The following is a 23,878-nucleotide window of genomic DNA, read 5'->3' as shown; positions in this document are numbered from 1 at the left end:
AGAATTCCACGGAATGATTAGCACTAGAAGCACGTCAACTACTTTCACTCATTCACGTAACTGAGTAAGTATTTTCACTCTTGGGCAAATAGGATTAGTTAATTCGCTTTGCATTAGGACGTGTTGTAGGAAATATAAGAAAAACAGAACGAAAGAAATACTTTGAGAAAAATTCAAAAAATAATTATCTATATAGCATTGATTTTTTGATGTCATAAAATATATATATTTTATATATCGAAGGTATTCTCGGAGAACCGGATAATCGCTTAAGCACACATTAATCTTAACCTACTACCTACTACTAATACTAAATACCTTAAGAATATTTCTCTGTCCCGTATAAATATAAATTTATGTTATGATATTCTGTTTTTTTTTAAGCGTTTTGTGGGTAACAATTTTCTTTAAGTGTTTTGTGTTTTATTCCGTTATAGTACTATATTATTGTTTTTTAAGAGTCCATTTTTTGGTTTAAAATTTATTGAAAAAAATGTTAGATATTTTCTTTACCCAGAAGAAAAAACCGTTGTTAAGGCTTTGGCAGTTATATGGTTTGGTCAGATAAAAAATCGACAAAAATCCTATCCTATGTTTCATAATAGTAGAATTTCTCTATTAATGAATGAGGACGATAACAGCCCAAGGGATCGGGATCGGTTCTTCGACTTTTTACGTTACTCGGACCTTAAACCATCGACACTTAATTTCCATAAGGCTCAACCAATAGACGCAGCAAAATTTCATTTTAATTAATTCAACGCATCAAATGGAAAAAATGAACTAGTTTCATCATCTCGTCAATAGATGGCGTTAAATGAGTTTTCTACTATGGTGTTGTTTGCGAAAACAATTTTTTTCTTAACTTTTCCCAAATCAATTGGAAAGCAATGTCGAAGTCGGTCGTACGTGAGTTTGTTGGCAATTGAAAACAGTCGAAGAAAGTGTTTGTGCTTTGTTTTCATAGACATGTTTAATTTCTTATTATGAATCGTAAACATAAAAATGACATTTTATTTTATTTCACATTCAATTTTTGGATGTTTTCATAATTTTTACTCAAATCGCTCTCGATGTTAATGTATAGAAAGTTGTAATTAAATGGTTTTGTCTAACAGATAACGATAACATCAAAATGAAACGGTTGAAATTTTTATTTTGGTTATTAAATAAATTAAAATACTAATAAATAATTCTTTATATGAGATGAGAGAAATTTTATGAGCTAAAGCTAATACATGCTAAACTCATATATAATTAAAACCAGGTCTTAATCCAGGTTATAGAGGGTGCACAAAAAACCAAAGCGAGTGAGGGAGCGCCTCGCTGACGCCCCAGTGCTCTTTAAATTAATTTTTTGTAGGGGCGCGGGCGGGGACCTTAGCGGGCGCGTGTTATTAAGGCTGTGTGTAGTTTTACCTTTACCTAATTAATACATTTATAATGTTTACCTACATTACTTAATACAAATTACGCAAAAGATATACATTTATTCGTTAATTTCCATATATATATAAATTTAATTGTATATATTTGGTTATATAATTTAGTTTGTGGAAATGAGTACCTAACTTATTAGGAAAGAGTTACTGGTTTTTTTATTATAATGGCCTATATATTCCTTTTCACAATCTACGGAACCATTTATTGGATCAGTATAGCCATTCTCGACTCTCGACAAAACAATGATATTTTGTGAATATTATTATTAATCCGTTGTTTTATGACCTTTATAATATGTACCAACGATTCTATATATATTGTTATTAACTATTTCGGATTCACGTTTGATCACAATGACTGAAGTCGTATATAATGATCGATAAAAGTATTTCGATCCTTTTTTGTGTGTCTAAGTGACTTAAACTAGTTAATAACTGTATTATGAAAAAGTTCGGATTTCACGTATTTATTGTAATTGTTGATGTACAAATCACTCCAGTAACGGATGCTTTGTCTAATGGGCTAAAACCTCTTAAAGCGAACTTGATAATTATTATGCGGTTCAAACTTCAAAATAATTAAGCAGGGTCAAGTCCCTCCCAAACGACAACTGAATATAGGCTGGATACAGTTGCGAATCAATCGTACCAAGTTTACTGATTAATAATATCTAAAAATTTAAAATAAAAACTTTTATGGTCACGTGGAATCCTTATTATAAAACGATCGCGTCGAAAAAAATTGTACATGGACACCGAGTTAATATAGTTAGCTCATTTGTTTTATTTCTTACTAGATGTGCCCGCGATTTCGTGCGCGTTTGAATTTTACAAAAAAGTTATTCTTGTAGCCTAAGTTATTACATCAGCTATCTGCCAGTGAAAGTCCCGTTAAAATCGGTCCAGTCGTTCCAGAGATTAGAACAGACAGACAAAAATTGGAAAAAAAGTTTTTTTGGTATAGGTATGTACCATATATACATACATAAGCTTTTGGTAGAAAAGCGGTTATTTTAATATTACAAACAAACACTCCAATTTTATTATATGTATAGAAGATACAGCTCGACACTCTATCTGAGGCTATAAAGGTTCGATGCAACGATGCGGACACCGGGCTATGAAAAAAAAATATTTACTGTGAAAAAATAATCAATATTAACGCCATTTTTTATACATCACTATTCAAATTTATTCATATAGTATTGTATAGTAAAACACTTTATTGTACGTCGAGATATCAAATCAATAAGAATACAAAGAAACGGAAGTACGATTGACTAATAATATTTTGAACTCGCTAAAATATCAAGCATATGAATTGTTTCATATTCTTTGTGAAAGCCGAACCGACAATTAGTGATTTCAATGGATCTCGGTTAACTGAGCGTCGATAATTGAACCTAGTTTTAACCGAGTTTACTAACTCTCACTCGAATTAAAATGAATGAAGTTCATTTTTCACTTTTCATATCGTCTGTTGTGATCGTTATTCAATTGTCTGTTTATTTATTTTTAATACAATACGAAAACAAATCAAACAATCGTATAAATATAGTATTGAAATACACCATCAGAAATAACCTATATATATATCCTACAGCTGGTTTAATACTGGTTTGTAGTTTTGACTTGGTCGTAGGGCTTGTGTAAACCCATCTGGGTAGGTGGGTGCTACCTACTTATCATATACGTATATACTACCGTATTAGTGTACTTGCAGGACATAACTCTTAGTTCCCAAGGTTGATGGCGTTTTACTAATATAAATAATGGTTATTTTTTTACGATGTTGATGTCTTTCGGTAGTGGTGACCACTTACCACCAGGTAGCCCATTTGACTGTCCGCCCAAATATGAATTGAAAAAAATACTTTCAGGCATCTGAATTTTATTCAGCAGATGTATATTCCCTAGAGATGTTTTTCTTCAAGACAAATAAATAACGTAGATGGTAGCTCAGTGGTTGACCGAATTATCCCAATCGATTTAAGGGTAAACTTTTTCACATTATTTCATGTTGTTTATGTAATCACTCAACTTTTTCAAAATAACATCCTCATTTGTTTTGAAATAAATTTTATAATTTATTTTAATGATAAACAACGCTAAGTTTCTATTCCATTCGTAACGAAATATTTTTACGAAATCTTAATATCAAATTAGATGGTCATGAACCGCTTTACATTCGTTTGTAATTGTTGCGTATTAGGGTAAAAGTTGTGACGTTTCAAATAGAAACGCTCGCGGTCGGCAAACCAACACAATTCATTATATGTTACGAACTTGTAAAAAATGCTGTAATCTTTACATTTTTGGTAACAACCTGTATATTTCCGACAGTTAGGTTCGACCTCCTCATAGGAAATTTTTGATTTCATTGCGAGAACATCCCCTATAAAAGGAGTCTAATTCTAAACGAATTAATCGGATCAAAAAAATAATCAAATTTCTTTTTCATGTATGGTGTTAAAAATATATTCATTATATAACTTCAGTTTAGAGATCTTGAGATGTAAGCATATAGTTTATTTTTCTGTGATGATAATGATGAGATGTTGTGTCTTTTGAGTATTTAATAACAATGTTTCAATCACTTTTCAAATCGGACCACCATATTCTCTCTCAACTCAACCACCAAGGTAAAACCATCAACATTTTTAATTATAGAGACACATAAAACTGTATTCTCGTAAAGTTCCGTAATTATAACTGTTTTTGTTTATAGAGTATCAGAAATAATTGTAACAGAACTCAGTATGCCTTGCGGTGAGCCAATTAATATTTTAATAACGCATCAATTCCGTTCAACGCGTTCCGTTAACGTGAGTTGGCGTTACGATTGTTATGACTTGAATACAGATTTTCTGCCTAGTCGTAGCGTCGTCCGGTTGAAGTTTACTTTATTTTAAATATACAGGGCTGGACCTTAAGTTTAGGAGGCCCTGGGCTAACACTACTTAGGGTCTACCACCACCATATCTGAACATAGACTTGAATTAAATTAATTTAATAGGTTTGATTAATTGCAGGACCCGCAGGGCTGTAAACCATACGATCTGTTTAATTTAATAAAATTATGGATTCTTTCGCATTATCGTATATTTTTTACTTTGACTTGACTTAGCTTGGGCCCTCTTGAATCCACGAGGCCCTGGGCTGAAGCCCAAAAAGCCATATGGTATATCCTGCCCTATAAACATACTTATATATATAGTCTTTACAAGCACAACTACCAACGAAATGTAGATTCTACAGAGAAGAACCTACAAAAAACTCAGTATCTTGATATTCTTTTCATACATAAATACATCCGGTTTATTTTATACTTTATAGACACATATATTGTATACCCTACCGGACAGTCTTTGATTGTAGCAGATAGATACCTACATCTGTCTGACAAATCAACTAAAATACGTCCTCTAATTTCACCTTTTATCAACTGTTAAATATATTGTTCAGTAATACGCTCTATTAATAACTGTTTTTTTTTACAAAATACTAAATTTGATTACCTGGCAAGTTAAGAAATGAAACTCAAAAATAATATATATTATAAAATCCATTTTCTCCTACGTTATTTACCGGGTAATCTCGATGGATGTATTTCGAGAAAGGTTCCGGACATCGAGCGGACATCGATGCTATCGAAATGTATATTCGACGTACCGAAATGTAATATTGTACAAGATTATATAGATGACAAGGGAGCTTAGACATAGTGTTGCTTTCCCAGTTAGAAACCGCAATCTTCGTTTAAGAATCGCGTTCTAGCCACTGGGACATCGCGGCTCTTATATAAAATATATTTCACATATAAATACCAGCATCGTCAATAAATATCGACTACGACAACTCCGAACAGAATTGCAGTACGAGACGTACTCGTGTGTCCCGAATACTTTATGACTGCATGACATCACCTGACATCGAATATGACGAATATCATATTCCATGGCAACTGATGTCATACAGTCCTTGTGGTAAGTATTTATTTTGGAGTCAAACGGTTTTATTATATTGAATCGAACAAAAAATATTAATAAATAAAAAACAGTTTCTGTTATTACATAAATACAAATAATGAAGTCAAATATTAAACAAAAGAACACACGAAATATAAGTTAAATTATTAAAAATGAGAGAGAATATAATATATTAATTAAAACACAAACATTACTATATATGTAAAAACTGTTTGCAGTGCACAATATAGCTGGGTTATTACCAAATCACATACAACACCTAACTCTAAAATCCGCTTATTTTATTCCTTCTCCGATTCGAGTAGGCTACAGTTAATTTTATAATCATTCATTTTAGTATTATTATCATGAAAGTATCATTGAAGAGTAAAACCGGGGCACAACTATTGTGTATAATAGAATGCAAATACTTGTTAATTAAAGTATACAGCGTATCAAAGTGGATTTATAATGCAGCCTACGAGCGCAAGAGCTCCTGTCAAGGCCGTCTAACCGACGTCAGTGCTGATTCATCTCTTCACTCATAACCTGTCAGGGCTGTGGAGACCTTTGGGATCATTATTAATTATACACGTGTTGAAAATATTCTGACCCCATATGATTATTCAACCGTTGTGTTATGTATTTGTTTTATGTATGTTTTTACATAATGTTTTCGTAATTTCCATTATGACTATAATTAACAATAATATCTTTATTTAAATTTGTATTTTTATGGCACCCAGGATCTCGGAGATTCCACGCAACATGTTTGTTGATTGTTACATGCATCAATGTATATAAATATAATTTTTCCTTTGTTCGTCTATCACATGAAAATTAGTAAACTTATCGGTAGAATATTCGACACGGCAAGACAAAAGGAAAAACACTGCAAGTTTTTTATATATTGCTATTATACTATGCTCAAACTTTTTTTTCGAAAGTCACTGTATTCTTATCTTATTTCTAAATATTAGTCTAAGGCACCCAATTTCGCCGCAAAAACGCCGCCATGGGGCTCTTTCATCCACCGAACTGCTATCCCACGCCACTAATTATCAATTTTGAAATTTACATAATTACTGGCTATAAGTTTGTTACATTGCAAGAGCTTACCCCTTGTCATCTTATAATATAAAAAAAATACGAACTAAAATCAATGTCACGTAATAGAATTTAGATCGGTTTATTTGTGTTTAGAACTGCCAATGTCATAAATTATTATTTTAACACAAGTATGTTAAAAATCAACAATTCACTTTGGACAACCCTGACGCACTGTCAACGTTAAGTGTCAAGTTACAATATTAAGTGTAACATGACATTATACATACAAACATATCAACTGGCTCGTTGGTCTTGTAACCAGCTTGAAATGCTGTAGATCCTGGAATTGTATTCTGGTCGGTAGAGCCATTCAAATGCCGAATCAGTATTTAGTGCCTTTTGATATTCATAAGTAATATTAAACGAAAATATTTTTAAATATACAAAATCGTGTCTAAGCTGTTCACAGACTGACCGTCGAGGAGTTCCTTCGTCTGGAGCCAATTAAGGGGGTAGAATTAGTTTATGCTTACACTAAAATGCGATTTCACCCTTCAAATCGGAACACAACACACAAAGTATTACTGCTTGATAGTAGAACTTTTACACCTACCACCACCACCTACCAAGTAAAAAAAGATAGCCTTTTTTATATGGCAGATTATACATAGTAATATTCATCGTTTTTATATACTGGAGGTTCTTTAGACAAGAAAACAGACTTAGACAGTAACCAGACTCGTCTTAAGCACAAGCGGTCGGGTGTGAGCAGTTCTACCGACCTGAAAAAGCTTTATGAGAGTATCATCGTTGAGGCGTACCTCTTATTAGCACTTCAAGCACCCTGGATTAAGACGCACCTCGTGATTTTATAAATGTCTTCGGCTCGCATTCTTCTCACACAGATCGCGCAGGTGTGGTCGCACTTTGTGTAACAAATATACACTTGTTCAATATCAGTGGCCTTATAATGACCTTATAAATTACATAACGTCATTGTTTGTCTGTAACGAATTTGATAATATTTTCTCAAAATTAAAAGAATGGAAATTCAACCTTAATCCTCAAAGATAAGAATAAAATTCATTTGTAGTAAGTGTAATATAAAAAAAAAAACAGTGAAAGACAGTACAAAAATATTTTTCGCTATGAAGACATACGAAAATCAACTTTATTTCCTTACGATTTAAAGCTAGTGCTTTATATTGATGCTTAGTTTATGTTGGTTAAGAATTGCAAAATTGCCGAACACACCGTCCGTTTGTAAAGTTAAAGATGGCCTACCGATAAGACTTTTGGCATAATTTTTTGTGTAAGTTTTGAAATTAGATTTTTGTTAACATCTAATACAGTATTACATAACATAAAAAACTATTCTAATGTATACTTACACCACTCTAGAGTCAGCAGCGAATCTGAAACAAATATAACTAACGTTTAAAAATTGTTTGAAATGTAAAAAATGAAATGAAACCTGTAATTCACCCTATCGCCCGAAAGATGGCGCTAATCTCGAGTAAATTATTTTTCATGCAAAGTACATAAAGGTAATCTTATTATTTAAAGTACAATGCTATTAGCTATTTTAATAGGGTTTTGATATTCAAATATTCAAACAGATGGTTGAAATGCAGGCTGACTGGTATTGTTTAGAAGCGAAATATTAGCATATACGATGTCGTAACACGACGTACGAATGAATTTATTGCAACATTGAATACAGGTGGTAAACTGGTTGTTCGGCCTTATTTCCAGAGATTATTAATTGTAATTGATTTGAGATAAAAATAAAATTGAAAAAAGGTATGCCCCGGGTGAGGATCGAACTCACGACCTTAAGATTATGAGACTTACGCGCTGCCTACTGCGCTACCGAGGCCGATGATGGTAAGACTAAATTACAGGATTATATTAAACGTAAGTGTCAAAATAAATAATAAATATATTATTAACATACGATATAAAAATATATATAAAACACCTCATATTATACTATTCAATAAAGAATAAATAACCACAAGACATTCAAATTAAATAAATTTATAAAATAAATATCAATTCAAGAAACTAAGTATTTTTTATCTTTTCACCGTATTTTGGCGCCTTCGACCACAGATAATAAACACATTTGAATATATCACGTTTGAATAAATAATCTTAGTCTCCTTTTTTAATTTTATATTATTTATTGACAGTCTTATTTAAATATAGTTTAATATGAATATAAATAAACTTAATTTATTGCTAGAAATGAAGTAAACTCTAACTGTAACTATGAATTTATTTTCCTTTTTCTATTTTATTTGCAATTGTGGCTTACAATCATATAGGATATTTTTTATCTGTATTAACGTTAGATAAGGATAAGATCGCTCTTTATAGTTTGTATACAATTTAGCTTCCTTTTTTAGCATAAGTGATGTATAATATTTGCAATACAGGCATAAATAACCGGGGACTATAACTTATTATTAAACAAAAAATACGGTCGTTTTTAGTGAAACGTTATACAATGTTCTCATATTTTTTTATGATTTGAATAACTTTAAATAAGTTATAGGAATAATTAACTTTAGGAACATTCCAAAGTATATCTTTTGGAACTTTCGTACAGAATTTGTATTTTTTTTTTTATTACGGATAGGCAAATGTCACCAAATAGACATCGACGCTGTAATAAATACTAAACGTTCCTTGCAACGCAACGCGCCGTCAACTTTGGGTCCTATGATGTTATATTCCTTGTGCCTGTAGTTACACTAGCTCACTCAATTTTAAAACCGGAACACAATAATACCAATAATTCCTTTCTGGCGGTATAATGTGTGATGTGTGAATGGTACCTAACCATCCAGTTGCTTTTTCTTGTAGATTTCTAAAAAATTAGCTTTTAAAAGAAGCAATTTGATAAAAGTACCTTTTTTTATGTTATATTTATACACATTTTAAATAGATCGTATCGAAACTGGCATTTATGTTATGTATATGTTCGTATGTGTATAATGAAAGGAAATCGTATCACTTTCTCCTAATTACACTAGCCATGTATGCTCACCACTTGCATTGTTGACTGAGTGTGGAATTAGAGGCGTATGAAAGTGTTCTTATGTAATAGGAAGAACATTTTCTATAATCCTGTATTTACGAGCCAATTTGAATAAAGTATTTATTTAAATGTAATGCTTTTTATCCCAAGATATGATAAATTTTGTATGGTATATTGAATTCGCCAAAACGGAATGCGTATATTTAGATTTACGATGCACAAGTGTGTGGGCATACACAGTTGAATTACCGATACGATTGGAGATCAGCGATAGCTGTAAGTAATCACTTCGCATCGCACTCGTGAAATATTGACAAGCGACTTACAGTGATACGCCATTTTGACACGTGTGTCGTATCAATTTTATAATTATTATAGTTAATGTCGTATATCACATTCTGACATTTCACGGTCGTGTTCAGCGGTGACTTTCAAGTTTCTTGTTACAGAATAGCTTAACAGGCTTTAGACCAAAGCTCGAGCTTTTGCACACACTGCTAATGTCCTCACATCCAGAATAAGGCATTTCGGTAGTGAAAAATAAATTATGAAATTGGATAAAAATTAAAATATATTTAGAAATATACTTAAATATTTTGTCATAAAAGCACATTATTAATTTATTATATTAAAATGAATAGTCTGTAATTTTTAGTCTGTATATCACGTGACCTAAAACACGAGCCGCCATGGTGTGACGTCAGATAGCCAACAACTGTCATTTCAATATCATGCGGCACTTTGATAAGGAACTTTTCTGGAGTTTTAATGCTAGTATTTGTACATTACACTCCAACGATAGCGCTTGTAATTCATTGTTTTCCCAAAAAACACCAAATATTAATAGCTGTTAACGTTGAACCGGTCGTACATACACGACTGTTGTTTTTAACAATCTGACGTCATCAAAATGATTGAGAGCGTTTTTGCGGGAATAAAAAAAGGTTTAAAATTTAATTTAATTTTATGGCAAGAAAGCGTATTTATTTTGCCGAAATCTAGGTATTTTTTGTGGCTTTTTTTTAGGAAAACCAACACTGAAGTACTTTTTCAAACAGTAGAATACCATATTTCGTGATATAAAATATTCAAAAACTGTTAATTAATTTGTTTTTGTTTTTGACGTCCCTGTCACAATCATAAAACTTGTAATGAAAATATTATACCACATATAATATGCCTCATTTTATAGAAAAAACCTAATAAATATGTCCATTTTTAGAATAACAGTTAAATTGTTTTAGATCAAGTTTCTATTTAAAATAAAAAATATATCAAGTCAGCTATGAAGATAAAATATTCAGATTCTTAAAACCGGTTCAGAGAAAAGGCCGACAAGATTCCAACACGTCCTTTGTTTCCTTAATCTATAGTTCTAATCTATACCAGCTATCCGCCCCGACTTGACATGAGTATATTAATAAAAGTATTACGGAACGATTGTTTGACTTCTTAAAATGAACACATCCGCTTTATTACGGCTAAACATTTTAGCTGTTTTGATAAGTTTGAAATTGTCAGTGAGCCAGTGTAATTAGAAGGATAAAGCGTGCAAGGAAAATACCTGTGTCTAGTTTAGACAAACTTGTACAATCAGGTGTTCTATTTGCGACGAGCAAGGCAGGCTAAATTATATAAAACATAAACGTATCCACATTCGACTTGTAGTAATATATACAACCAAAACCTCTATATATATAAGGTAGATATATATTATATAAACTGTATATATGCATTATAGTTGTCAGCCATCAACATATTACTTAAGGACCACGCTTACTGTGAAACTACATTACCCACGTCTACCTGTACTCTGCAATTGGCAGTCGTCTAGTTTTTCATTGATTGAACTTCGAATTATGCAAAATCTTGGCAACTTGTTTCCAATTAAATTAAGTATAACAGTGGAAAAGACGTTTAAGGTAACTTAGCCGTGATATTTAAAGGTCGTGAGAGTGAAGGGCAGTGTTCTGTAAATTGCGGTTAAGATAACTATTAGTTATTACCAATGAGAGAACATATTATCAAATTTTAACATCGTATTCTTTTTGGAGCACCTCTATAAGTTCTAAGTTTAAGAGCTGTGTGGTGAATTAAGTTCGAGATATTTTTTAAGAGGAGGTCTTTGCCCAGCAGCTGGCTTAGATCTCCTCTAATAGTATTTTAATTAGAATTGTGTACATAACAGAAATCCTTATTAAAGAAATTTAAGAAGTTTAATCGATAATCCAGTTTGAAAGTCCTTAAGTCAATATGCTGTACTGTTTTTATACTAATTTATGCTAAAGTAACTCCGTATGTGTGTCTGTCTGTTACATTTTCACGGTTAAATCACAAAACTGAATTCGCTGAAATTTGGCATGAAGCAAATTTAAACCCCAATGAAATATAAAGGCTAGTTTTTATACCTAAAAACTACGAACCTGTTCTTAAAACGCGAGCGAAAATTTGTTAAATACATATTAATTTTAGTGTTATAAAACTATATCTATTCATTATAAATAAGAAATTAAAGCTCATAAAATTCTGACAATAAACCTCACGGCCGCTCTTGTCTTATACAAATTATAAATAATAATGTATTTATTTATTTATAACATTATTCTATTACAGCAATAAACGAGCTTGTGTTCGTAATAAAATAAACATTAACATGTTCATCTACTACTACAGTATCCTGCTCCTGCTGAAACTTTACAACAGCAATATATAAATGTATCTGTAAGTATGTAAAGCGATCATATTGTAGATTTTATTGAAGCTGGCCCGAACCCTGGGATCTAAGGATGTACATCCCTATCGCATTATTGAGTAAAAACAGTCAGTATTCGTATAATGTTACATGCTTATCACGTGCGATGTTATAAAGTATTTCTGAATGAACAGGGTTATCGATCGCAGAGTTTTCAAACCTTCTTGAAATTATCACGGAAACTTTTCAATAAAGGCAAGCTGGGCGCCAATTTTGCTAACAAATTTTCACTTTTTCTTTAAAGGCCGGCAACGCATCTGCAAGCCCCCCGATGTTGCAGATGTCCATGGGCGGTGGTAATCACTTTCCATCAGGTGAGCCTCCTGCTCGTTTGCCACTTATGACATTAAAAAAAAAACTTTAGGGCAATCGAAAGGTTGTTTTTGTTGGTATGGTTGGTTTTTTAATAAATAAATTACTGGTGAGGCACCAGTAATTTAGTCTTTCTTTGAGGAGAATTCAAAGTAAGGCAAGACCTTAGCCCAGCAGTGGGAGTGGATATCATTGGAATATAGATTATTCTATATATATAGATATTATATATATAGATATTCTATTTTTTGCTGTTGTACTATGTTGTAACTTTTTATCTTTTGATTAATTGAATGAGCAGACGTGCCTTGCATAGACTTGCAGTGTTTAATTTTAAGAATGTATTTAGTGTGAATCTTTTGTTGGAAACTCATGAGGACACAGTCAATATTTTCATATCTGAAAAATAATTAAGTAGATCTCAGTCAAAGACGTTGTGATTTCCTCTTAAACATTTTTTTTTCGGTTTTTACTCACACTAGGATCTTACAACAAAGGTATTATTATTGTAATTTAGGATCCTCTTTCGGAATGTTAATGATGATCGCAGGTTGATTCCGGTTGTTGTAAAAATTAAATTTCAATGTCATAGTTATTTAACGCCCACGGCTAACACGATGTTGAAAAATATCCTACCAACGATACGTATTCAGTTTTTATTATTTGGTTTTTTATTTGCTCATCATCGTAGTCCACGAACAACTGTAAAAAAAATCTATGACTAATTTCACGCTTGTCCATATACCTAATTCTAGTTTTATTAAAAAGTCTTGCGGATTAACGATTATATATTGACATACAAGAAACGTCGTTACATGTTAATGTGTGTCTGTTTATGGTGACTTCGATGTCGCCGAGAATTACCTAACTCGGACGAGGCCTCAGCGAAGAACGCAAGGCTATACAAATAACTTTGATACCTATGTGCTAATGAGACGTGATACGGTTTAACCACATAATACAATTATACAATAGTTAGAAGGCCAATGTTTACTTAGCATCTACAGGCAATGTCAATTTTGTTTTTTATTTAATACACTTAGTCCTGATCGAAATTCGGTCGAAAGGACGAGCCATCGTTTTAGACCGAATGAACACCAATCCGCCACGACCAGAGATCAGGTGAAGGTCCAATGACTCTACTACTAAGGACTCCTGGATATTTGATAGATGCATAACGACCTAATTTATCTTTCATAAAACCTTCGCTGATAATCTGGGACATATATTTCTCATACGAATGTGGTAATCGATTTCACAACACGCAAAAATAACATACATAACGCATAATGTCCAATTTTCAAGAGGTCAAAGTACACAGAATTACTTGAAGTCGAATTGCGTTTATTCAATCTAATACAGTGTTTGCATCGACTACTTATTTTACTCGTATTATAGGGTCATTTGTTTTTGGAGATCGGCAGGTCGTGAGGTCTTTTGTGATGACATAATGGTTATTGCATGCATCTGACATAGTCATCCTACTAATTCATTGCCAAAAACCTACCAACATCTCATAAAAACTTCATCAAAAGGCACCGGTGAGGGATTTCAGTGTAAAAAATGGTCATCGGTTAGGAAAATCAGTGTAATTAGAGATACATTAGATAATATAACTATAGAATAGTTGACAGTTCAATAGTCGTTGTTGGTGTAAGGGGAGACTATAGTGTATCGCCAGTGGGCAAGAATTTGCTCGGCGGACTTCTAAAAAAGACCATAAAAGTAGGTTTCGTTGTAATGAATATAACGTATTTATGAAGCGGTGGTCTCGTGTTGTTGTTTCTTTTACAATTGAATTATTATTACGTAAACTCATAATTTTTTTATTGGCAATCTATTTATACTAAAATTATAAATGCGAAAATAACTCTGTCTGTTAACTCGCCGAACAGATTTAGATGAAATTTGGCGCGGAGTGAGTTTGACTCTCGGGAAACATAGACTTTTTAATTCGATTTAATTTTTAATTATCTATAATACTTATATCACCAAAGTCATAAATTTATGCAAATATACCAATGAAAAATGTAATTTTAAGTTAAATCTCCTTTGAAGATTGCATATCTAGCACTTGGGAGCAAATGAATATAGCGTTACATCATGAAGGGTGCATTAATGTATTTGATTACGTAAGCGGTTCACATGTTAAAAAAACCTAGGTAACTTGTGACCAAGGTTTTTTTACGCCGGTAATCGTATGCTTATTGACAATAACGACGCAAAATTTGTAATCAACGGGTAAGTTGACAGGGTCATGATCAGTTTCAATGAAACAAAAACTTATTTAAGCTTTTGAATTTAGATTGTTAAAATAATTATTATAATTTATTATTTTTTTATAATAATTTATAAATTAATTATAATGTTTTTAATTGTTGTGTTGTAAGGCTGTATCGATTAGTCATTCGCCATCTTTGAATATTTAATAATAGCAGAGTGGCTTAGTTGACGTGGTTTAGGTTGGATTTGAACTCTGAAGGCTTGTGATAATAAGGGAATTGTAAATAAATCCAAATAAATGTGTTGTTATATAAAAGTTTAATTAGATTTAATTGGATTCGATTAGGTAAAGTAACTAGTAAATTTTGGGACGTAGGTGTGGTCCTGCAGTTGTGCAGAGGCAGCACCTCTTTACTAGAAGTGGAAGAGAGTATTCTAACACGTTGCTCTGATGTTTTGGTGTATAGAATCGATACTCATTGGCAAAATTTCTTCTATGACATGCAGGTTTCCTCGCAATGTTCTGAAAACCTGTCAATTAACCAAACTAAACATTTATCATTATAATTTAAAACCCAATTGATTAACTGCTCATAATCAACGAAATATTAAAGTCGCTATATATTTTTTTTATAAAAAACACGACGCTCAAAAGAAACCATGATAAAAGAACTAAAGGTATATTATACCATTGGAGTTCTATGATATATCGAAGAACATAAATTATGTGGTACAAAAACTTGTAGCTCAGCGCACGATCACACGAGCTATGGATATTGTAGTGATGAGAACATCGTAGGACGTACAAGGTCATTGCGATCGTGTGGGTACCTTAGCTTAAGCCGGCTTCTCACTAAGGGATATAATATATATTACACTCCAGGATATAAATAAATACTGCGCATCGTAATTTTAATTTATGTCTTCGATCTATTCTAACATTTTGTAATGCTGAAGATTATGTTACTTTGAATTCATTAATATCAAGATTTATGAGAATTAAAAAGAAAAAACACTTTTGCATTATATGCGTATTAGGAAAATTATCGGGGTATTCCACCATCACTGGGATAGTGGAATACCACGCGCACCTTTTCCAACGTCCATGTGCTATACTAATCTGACTTTTTAGTTGACTGCACACCTTGGGAATGAAATGATCGCCTCCAGGCTGTTTCAAATAACTAAAATATAATTATTATTGTACATGCAAAATGAAAAAAAAAAAAATATCCCGCTGAGTTTCTTTCGCCGGTTCTTCTTAGGTCCGAGGTGCTAAATTCCGAACCGGTGGTAGATTTTTGACAATCAATAAGCAAGTGTAAACACTTCTATATTGAATAAAGATTTTTGATTTGATTTGATTTGAATCAAAAATATATTCCTATACACGCGCGCACGCCTTTATGAAGAGAAGAGCCGGCTTTACTTGTAAATAATTAGCAATGATGGCATACTTTAACAGCTCCGTTATGTAACATGTGTTCACTTAACTAGTTGGTCTAGTGCCTAGCTTATAAAGACGCAGAACTCGAGGTCAGATGTTCAAACCGTGGTCCGGATAGCAAACAGTTACTACGTTATTCCATAGACAAATTGGAAGGAGAGAGACTGGAAGGTTGTGTGCGCACTAGTGCACTTAACCCAAAGACAAACTTATCAGACAACGTTTTATTTAGTGTGTTTGTTCTTACATAAGTTCTTTAAAACATAATAACGAACTCTCCATTTGCGTCAGATAGCTGTTCGATCAAATTAGAGAGTGAGGGAATAGTAAGATCCCACTTTTAAATGGAGTGTGTTCCTAACCTCTTTTATCACAATTAACAGATATATCAACGGGAATGTGTAATATTTATCTTTCAAATCCTACTTCAGAACCAAAATGATGTATAATATAGGTAAACATAATATAAATATACAAAACTAGATAATATATTATAATTAACGTAAATATAACACCCAAATGGCTCAGCTCTTATAATGAGAATAAAAAATAAAAAAGTATACACCTATTTGCGCACACTTGCAACACTGTATCTCCTACGCAAATGGCATCTGCGTAGTACGTACACATCTTGTATACGTACCGCTAAACAGTAATGCTTAGTATTGTTGTGTTTCTGTTTGAAGGATGATTGAGCCAGTGAGTGTTGATTGGTTGGTGACAAATTTTGCATTGGCATTTGACGCATTGGCGACGGGATGGTTAATATTTCTTACAGCGCCAATGTCTATGGACGATGTCTACTTAGCTATATATTAATGAAAAAAATACTAGAAATCAATATTGTAATACTCTACATTACAAGGATATTTAAGAATATAATCAAGTGTTTATCCACGTCTCGTGTTACATAAACGAAATTATCTGTTTCGATTTATCATCAATTAACATCTATGTGTAAATTGAATTCTCATTATTCAACTTATTTTAACAAGTAGGCACTTTTGATTCATTACAGAATTAAATTTCAATGAAAAGCCACCGGTTCAACATGTAGATAACAAGGACCGTCGTGAAACCCAGAACTTGGTCACACTTTTTCACAACATAGTTAATTAACCACACTATATTATTTATATATATATATAATGTATAATTGAGCGATTAAACTTCCAGGCTCCGCACGGGTTCAATGCAGATACTAAATATACTACAGAATGTCTTACAACTTGCACAGATTTTTACAGAATGTCTTAAGCGACTTTGTTTTATACTATTCAATTATGTTTTTTTTAACATGTAGTTTAAGTTTATTGTATTAGTAGTGTTGAAATAGTTGAGGAAAACATACGGATTTTTTTATTTTATATGTAATAGGTAGGCGGACCGGCAAATGGACCTTATGGTAAGTGATCACCACCGCCCATAGACATTGGCACTGTTAGAAAAATTACCATCCCTTACTTCCTCAATGCGCCACCAACCTTAGGCACTAAGATGTTATGTCCCTTGTGCCTGTAGTTACACTGGCTCAATCATCCTTAAAAACCGGAATACAATAATACCAAATATTGCTGCTTGGCGGCGGAATAGCTGATGAGTGGGTGGTACCTACCCAGACTTGCGATTGGGAAGTAAATAAAATTCTTGTTAAACCCGGACGAATTCGCTTCAGGCGGCTCGTTTCCTTTATTTAAATATATAATAAAAATAAATCAGGTTCTGAACTTATCATATGTACAAAGATATTCACGACTCTAAATCTTAATTTAAAAAATTACACGTGTTAAATTTTTTTCATGTCTATTGATTGAGTTACCGTTGCATTTGAAAAGCGTGGTCACCGCAGCTCGTATCGAAGATTTCGAGCACGTTCCGAGCAACGCTAATATGTGGTTATATCCATATATAAAGTAGGCCGCGTGTCAAGGAATAAATAACTTGAAGGCGAGTTAGGAGAAATCACGACATAATTAAGTAAGTAATCTGTGTAGGACCGGGTTAACTTATAATCAAAATCCTTGCTATAATAACATGATTGGTACCTACGGGCAGTTTAGTTAATTCAAATACATGTTAGGAATTGTTATTACGACATAGAGAATTGAATGAAACATAACTTTTAGGATTTTGGTAATAACATAATATGCTTTAATATTATTATTTTTTTTGTATTATAGATGTAATTTATTAATAAAAGAAATGATATGACATAAATATAACTTATACTCCTATAGTACTCAGGAATAGTATAGTTTTCTAATAGTTTTTTTTTTTGTAGAATTTTTGATCATTTGTTCTGGAGATTACCCCCTATATAGTGACAAATCAATTTTACCTCTTTATAGTATTCGTATAGATATACATAATAAATAAAAAAATTAAGACGAACTCTATAGTTGAGGAATTCTAGACTTAATTTGTAAAGTGAAAAATCGAATTTAGTCGTAAATATTCGTTTTATGACTCACTGGCATCAGTTTTACCATTTTTGAATTTTTTGCTGTCTGACTGTATGTCCCGCTATAACTTCCATAACAATCGTGTCTTAAATTAAATTCCTTGAGGGTGTTTCAGTTTTTGACAGTCATCAAATATCCTACCAAACAGCTGTACTTAATATTCTTGCGTTTCGATATGAAGAAAAAATAATAATTGAACCCTATCATCATCATCATCATCCCATACTCGTCCAGTGCCTGAGATAGGTTGGACATAGTTCTCTCCAAAGGCTCGCCACTGACTCGAGCTGAAGGGCATCCTACGGTACGCTCGCCAAGTCGTAGTCTCCACTACAGAACACGGCTACTCACGATAATCGGTACTGCGACATACGTGACCATCCCCTGTCACTTCAGCTTAAAAATATTATTTCGTTTCGCCACATTTGGGATTCGATCCTTCAGATATTGAATGCTATAAATAATAAAATAAATCATGCCTAATGTGACGCCTAATGTGACGAATCTCAAATCTGCAAGAGGCCAGTTGCAATGTCTTTAATCGTTCAAGCGGCGCTCGGTGGTAGCCCTTTGTTCGCACGTGATTATGAACCCACTCATCTCCGGAAACGATTTGTTACTGTTACAGACGCGTCTTACTCTACGCTTGATTCAATTTGTTTTATACGTATGGTTATTAAAATTCAAGCTTTACCAGCAGTTCATTTGTTACGACTATAAAAAAACCGATATTTTTTTGACAGAGTGTAGTATAGAAAGTTTTATATTATATTAATAAATGAACTATTAGCGTTTTGTATAACTTCGATTCATCACTTATTGTGAATATGGTCTTTGATTTTAGGTTTAAAATGTAGTATTAGTGTCTTTCCTTGGGGTGGACTGGTGAGTGAGCAAGGTAATAACAGGTACATAACATCTTAGATCCCATTGCTGTATTACCTTTGCGCGGGGTCGACCAATTATCACCGCCTTTTAATCTATCCAACTAATATTTATCATAAAAAACACATTCTTGATAATTATTCCAGTTACTCGTACGTTATTTATAGAGGAATGTTCGACGTGAATCAGTAAGACAGCAGTTTCTATCATACAACGACGTTATATCGCGTCCGTTACATTTTAATAGGAATTCCTTGATGAAAAACGTAAGTTAAACCGGTTTAATCCAGTTTACTTAGTATAATCTAAACATATTTTATTAAAGAACTTTTACGAACACTTTTTAGTATTAATTTTACGGGATATATTAAATTTAAAACCGGTTCCGCTTGGACATTCGGCTGCAGTGGGTTTTCTTAAGCAGAACATAACATAGTATGTGAACAAACAAAATTCCACTCCATTTATCATTATAATAATCCGATGGGATGGCATATTAGACACGAGAGAGTTCAGTCGTATGACCATCGGCTGTATCGTGCTTTCCTATGAGTGCTGCTACTGCGGATTTTTCTGGGGTTTTAATGCAGGATATTGGACTCCATTATCTTACAAAGCCACCCCCACTAAGTCAATAATGCAGTTTAATAACAGTAAGATTCCTAACATTAAAACTCTGCTAATAAATACGACTAATGTAATTATGCGTTTATTCGCCGCATTGAATTACATTCAACGGAAATTTAATCAGTAAATAATTCACACGACTATAGACATACCTGTTGATTTGTATAATGTAATTAATATGATACAGGATATAATATCCTTAATGCGCAGTTAGGGGCTGATTAAACAATGTTATTTAAGACAAGTCTAGATATTCGAGTACAAGTGGATTTTAAGTTTGGATACGAATCGGTGCGGAACCATGGACTCGCTTATGGTTAAAAATCTACTATCGATTCGAAAAGAAACGCCAAGGGTGCGAGAAGAACGCGTGAAAGAAATCACGCAGAATTTTTTAATACCACCCATATACCTAAGTAGACAATAATTAATTAATTTAATGGGGGGCGACCGTTTAATTATATATTGTAATTGTATATATTTCTATTATTGTAACAAATTAACAATTAAAATTGTAATGTTTTGAAAAAAGTACTTAATGAATGTGCACGTTTTTCCTCTTTAATGGAACGGATGTTTTTATAAAGGAACTACACAACAGTATATTATACTGTTCCTGTACCTGTGCCCTCCTCTAAATACGGTTCTGATGGTGAATATTATACCTACCTCATGTCCGTATTTCCCCTATCATGATAAACGTCACTGCAATTCAATCCGTATCGAGCTCTTCGATTTTTAGTTTAAATCGATTTGTTTCATCTTTGCTCGGTTCTCTATTTATAAAAATTCACGTCATATAATATTAGCGAAATAACCTGGAGGCGTTATTTGAATGGTTATTTTCAATCATAATTGCTTTGTATACATCTAATACTCATTAAACATACCTCACTCTTACAACACGACAATCACAATAGTCTGATATTATTGCAAGCTAATGATTTCCTTTATAGTACGCGAATGAATAAATATTTACATAACAATATAGGTTGCGTCTCCGTACTTGGTTGCTCTGTTGCGAATTCAATATCAAAATTATTCTGTTTCACCGAGTCATGCATTACTTTTAAAAAATATTGTTTAAGAAATAAGTCTTAAAATTGGTTTTTGTTTTTCTTACCCCACCTTGGAGTACCCCATCCTAAAAATTGTTTTCAAGTAATTACAATTCATTTTGACCAGAGATGGATCAGAAAAAGAGCCTTGTTTGCTTTTAAAGATTAAATTCTAAACACCAGGCTATTTCAGAAGACGCATATGAGAGAAAATCTGACTGACTTCCCACTGACTCGACGCGGGCTTTAAACTCTAAACCTCAGGAACGGCATCCTTGTAAGCCAGGCACTAGACGAACAATCTCATGACCAAAACATATATATATTTTTAGATGTTGAAAAAGAGTAACTACTGAGTTTCTTGCCGGTTCTTCTCGGTAGAATCTACATTCCTAACCGGTGGTAGCTTTACTTTAAATAGTTTGTTAAAAGTAATGTATATAGAGAATCAACATTGCAAAATGTCGGTGCATTAATATTTTATTCAAAAGTAAAAAATATATAAAGCGTTAGATTAATCAACATATAAAATGAATATCAAATCCTTTCGCTTACATTCTTCATAGCTTTGCCAATTCGCAATAAAAACCCGACCATTAATAGCCGCCCGACGAGTTTTTTTTTTTCTTGTAAATGGACAACGGTATAACAACATTCTAACATTTCGACATTGTTGGATAAATTGAGAAAACTGTTCCAGGAAATGTATAATTTAATATTATTAAATAAATAATAAAAAATTAAAAGTATCTTTTTTTTTCGTCATTCATATTTGCGGTTATAAAATTGTTCTATTTGTGTTTAACATAATGGTGCCGTATATAATCAGTGCAATAACACTGCTTGTAAATTAACAATCGATATTTATTAAACATAAAAAAGCAAATCGAATAAAAACTTTTTGTTTGAAAATGACATATCATATTTTTTTTTTATATAGGAAATCCGTTTCACATCCTATTTAAGGTTTAATTTTAATGATTGTACACACTAATGTTTATTTAAAAATCATGTGTATACATGGAACGTACTGTACGCCACACGCGGACCAGTTTGCTTCGCATACCAACGCGTTGCGTCACTTCTTGCTTCGCTTTACACATGAGATTTTACAGCGATTAAACACAATCTTAAGCGCTTTAATGCAAGATTAACGTTTTCTGATGAATCGTTTTGTTTTATTTATATTTAAAAAGAATCTCTAATTGTTTTAAAAAAATGAAATAAATAATATATTGTATAAACGCGTCGTCTGAACAGCTTTTACCTTTATTTTTGTTTTGGTAGGTTAAAAATTAAATATTCTTTATAAAGGTAGGCTAATAAGCACTGGCATCATGATTTTTAAAATATTATATTAAATATAAAGTTAACATTAGTTCGGAATGTAGATTCTATCGAAGAAAACCGCTAAGTAGTTTGTCTTTCGATTTAATTAGAGGTTTGACAATAAAATTCATTCAAAAATACCTGCTGATGATGTACCGCGTGAAAATCAAACAAATGCACACCACGCTTTTTATCTTCTATAAAATCTTATAACGAGCAGTCTGTTTCATTTATAAATTAAATCGTTATATATAATTTATTATTGAGCGGAATAAAAAATATCCGAGGAATTTATGAAGACATAAAATACCTTGTCCCAGGAAGGATTTATTGTCTCTGCAAAGTGTCTTGGTGTTATAGATTTATCTTCACATTAACAGCCTGTAAATTTCCCACTGCTGGGCTAAGGCATCCTCGCCCTTTGAAAAGGTTTGGAGCATATATTCCACCATGCTGCTCCAATGCGGATTGGTGGAATACACATGTGGCAGAATTTCGTTGAAAGTAGACGCATGCAGGTTACCTCACGATATTTTCTTCACCACCGAGCACGAGTTGAATTATAAACACATGAAAATTCAGTGGTGCTTGAATGGGTTTGAACTCGAAGTCATCGGTTAAGATGTACGCGTCTAACCACTGGTTGGTTCTTGTGTCACAGTAAATGTCAATTAAAAAAAAATCAATAATAAATATGTATTTCTATTTTGTTGAAAACACCCTAACGGGAGTTCCGAGAGGAGCTTCTTTGATGATTAATTTTTAGGCTTGGTGCAGTATATAGCCAAAGTTGTCTCACCTCGATTCAATTGTATTGATTCTGAAACATTGTTAAGTTTTTCTCAAATATTTTTTGTTACTTTTCAGTTATATCGAAAATTTATAATATTAGTTATTTAAATATTAAATATAACATGACCGATTTGTACAACATTGACCGAATATGATTAATGTCTTCTAATTAAATGTTTTATAGGAACATATCGTTATTTAAAATACATATATTTGAATAATTAAATCAATGGCAGTGTTTTTCTGAAAATAATTAATTAATAAATATTATCGCTACGTCTAAAACGTATTTATTGGTGTGACAATAAAATTGTTTTAGATTGTATATAAATAATAATACTTTTATATATATTGATGTATTATACATTTAATATGATGCATATATTGTATAGATCTCGACATTAATTGCGTGAATTATGTTTGAATAATTTTAAATACCATTTGATTTTAATGAGATAGTTTTTCATCACAAAAATTGAGAACAC

At 32.4% G+C, this 23,878-nt stretch overlaps 1 protein-coding gene and 1 non-coding gene across 2 annotated transcripts in view; both read right to left on the bottom strand.

Moving 5' to 3' along the window:
• Positions 1-23,878, bottom strand: part of LOC113397681 (uncharacterized) — a 70,034-nt gene that overhangs the window by 33,487 nt on the left and 12,669 nt on the right. The window contains exon 2 of the mRNA XM_064218582.1: positions 7,854-7,875. The gene's annotated coding sequence lies outside the window, so the exon portion shown is untranslated. The remainder of the gene's footprint in view (positions 1-7,853; positions 7,876-23,878) is intronic.
• On the bottom strand, positions 8,267-8,339 carry Trnam-cau (transfer RNA methionine (anticodon CAU)). The gene has a single exon. It is a non-coding gene; the product is annotated as a tRNA-Met (tRNA).

This window comes from Vanessa tameamea, chromosome 23 (assembly GCF_037043105.1).
Source record: "Vanessa tameamea isolate UH-Manoa-2023 chromosome 23, ilVanTame1 primary haplotype, whole genome shotgun sequence".
Classification (NCBI taxonomy): domain Eukaryota; kingdom Metazoa; phylum Arthropoda; class Insecta; order Lepidoptera; family Nymphalidae; genus Vanessa; species Vanessa tameamea.
This window is presented reverse-complemented; position numbering and strand designations above follow the sequence as displayed.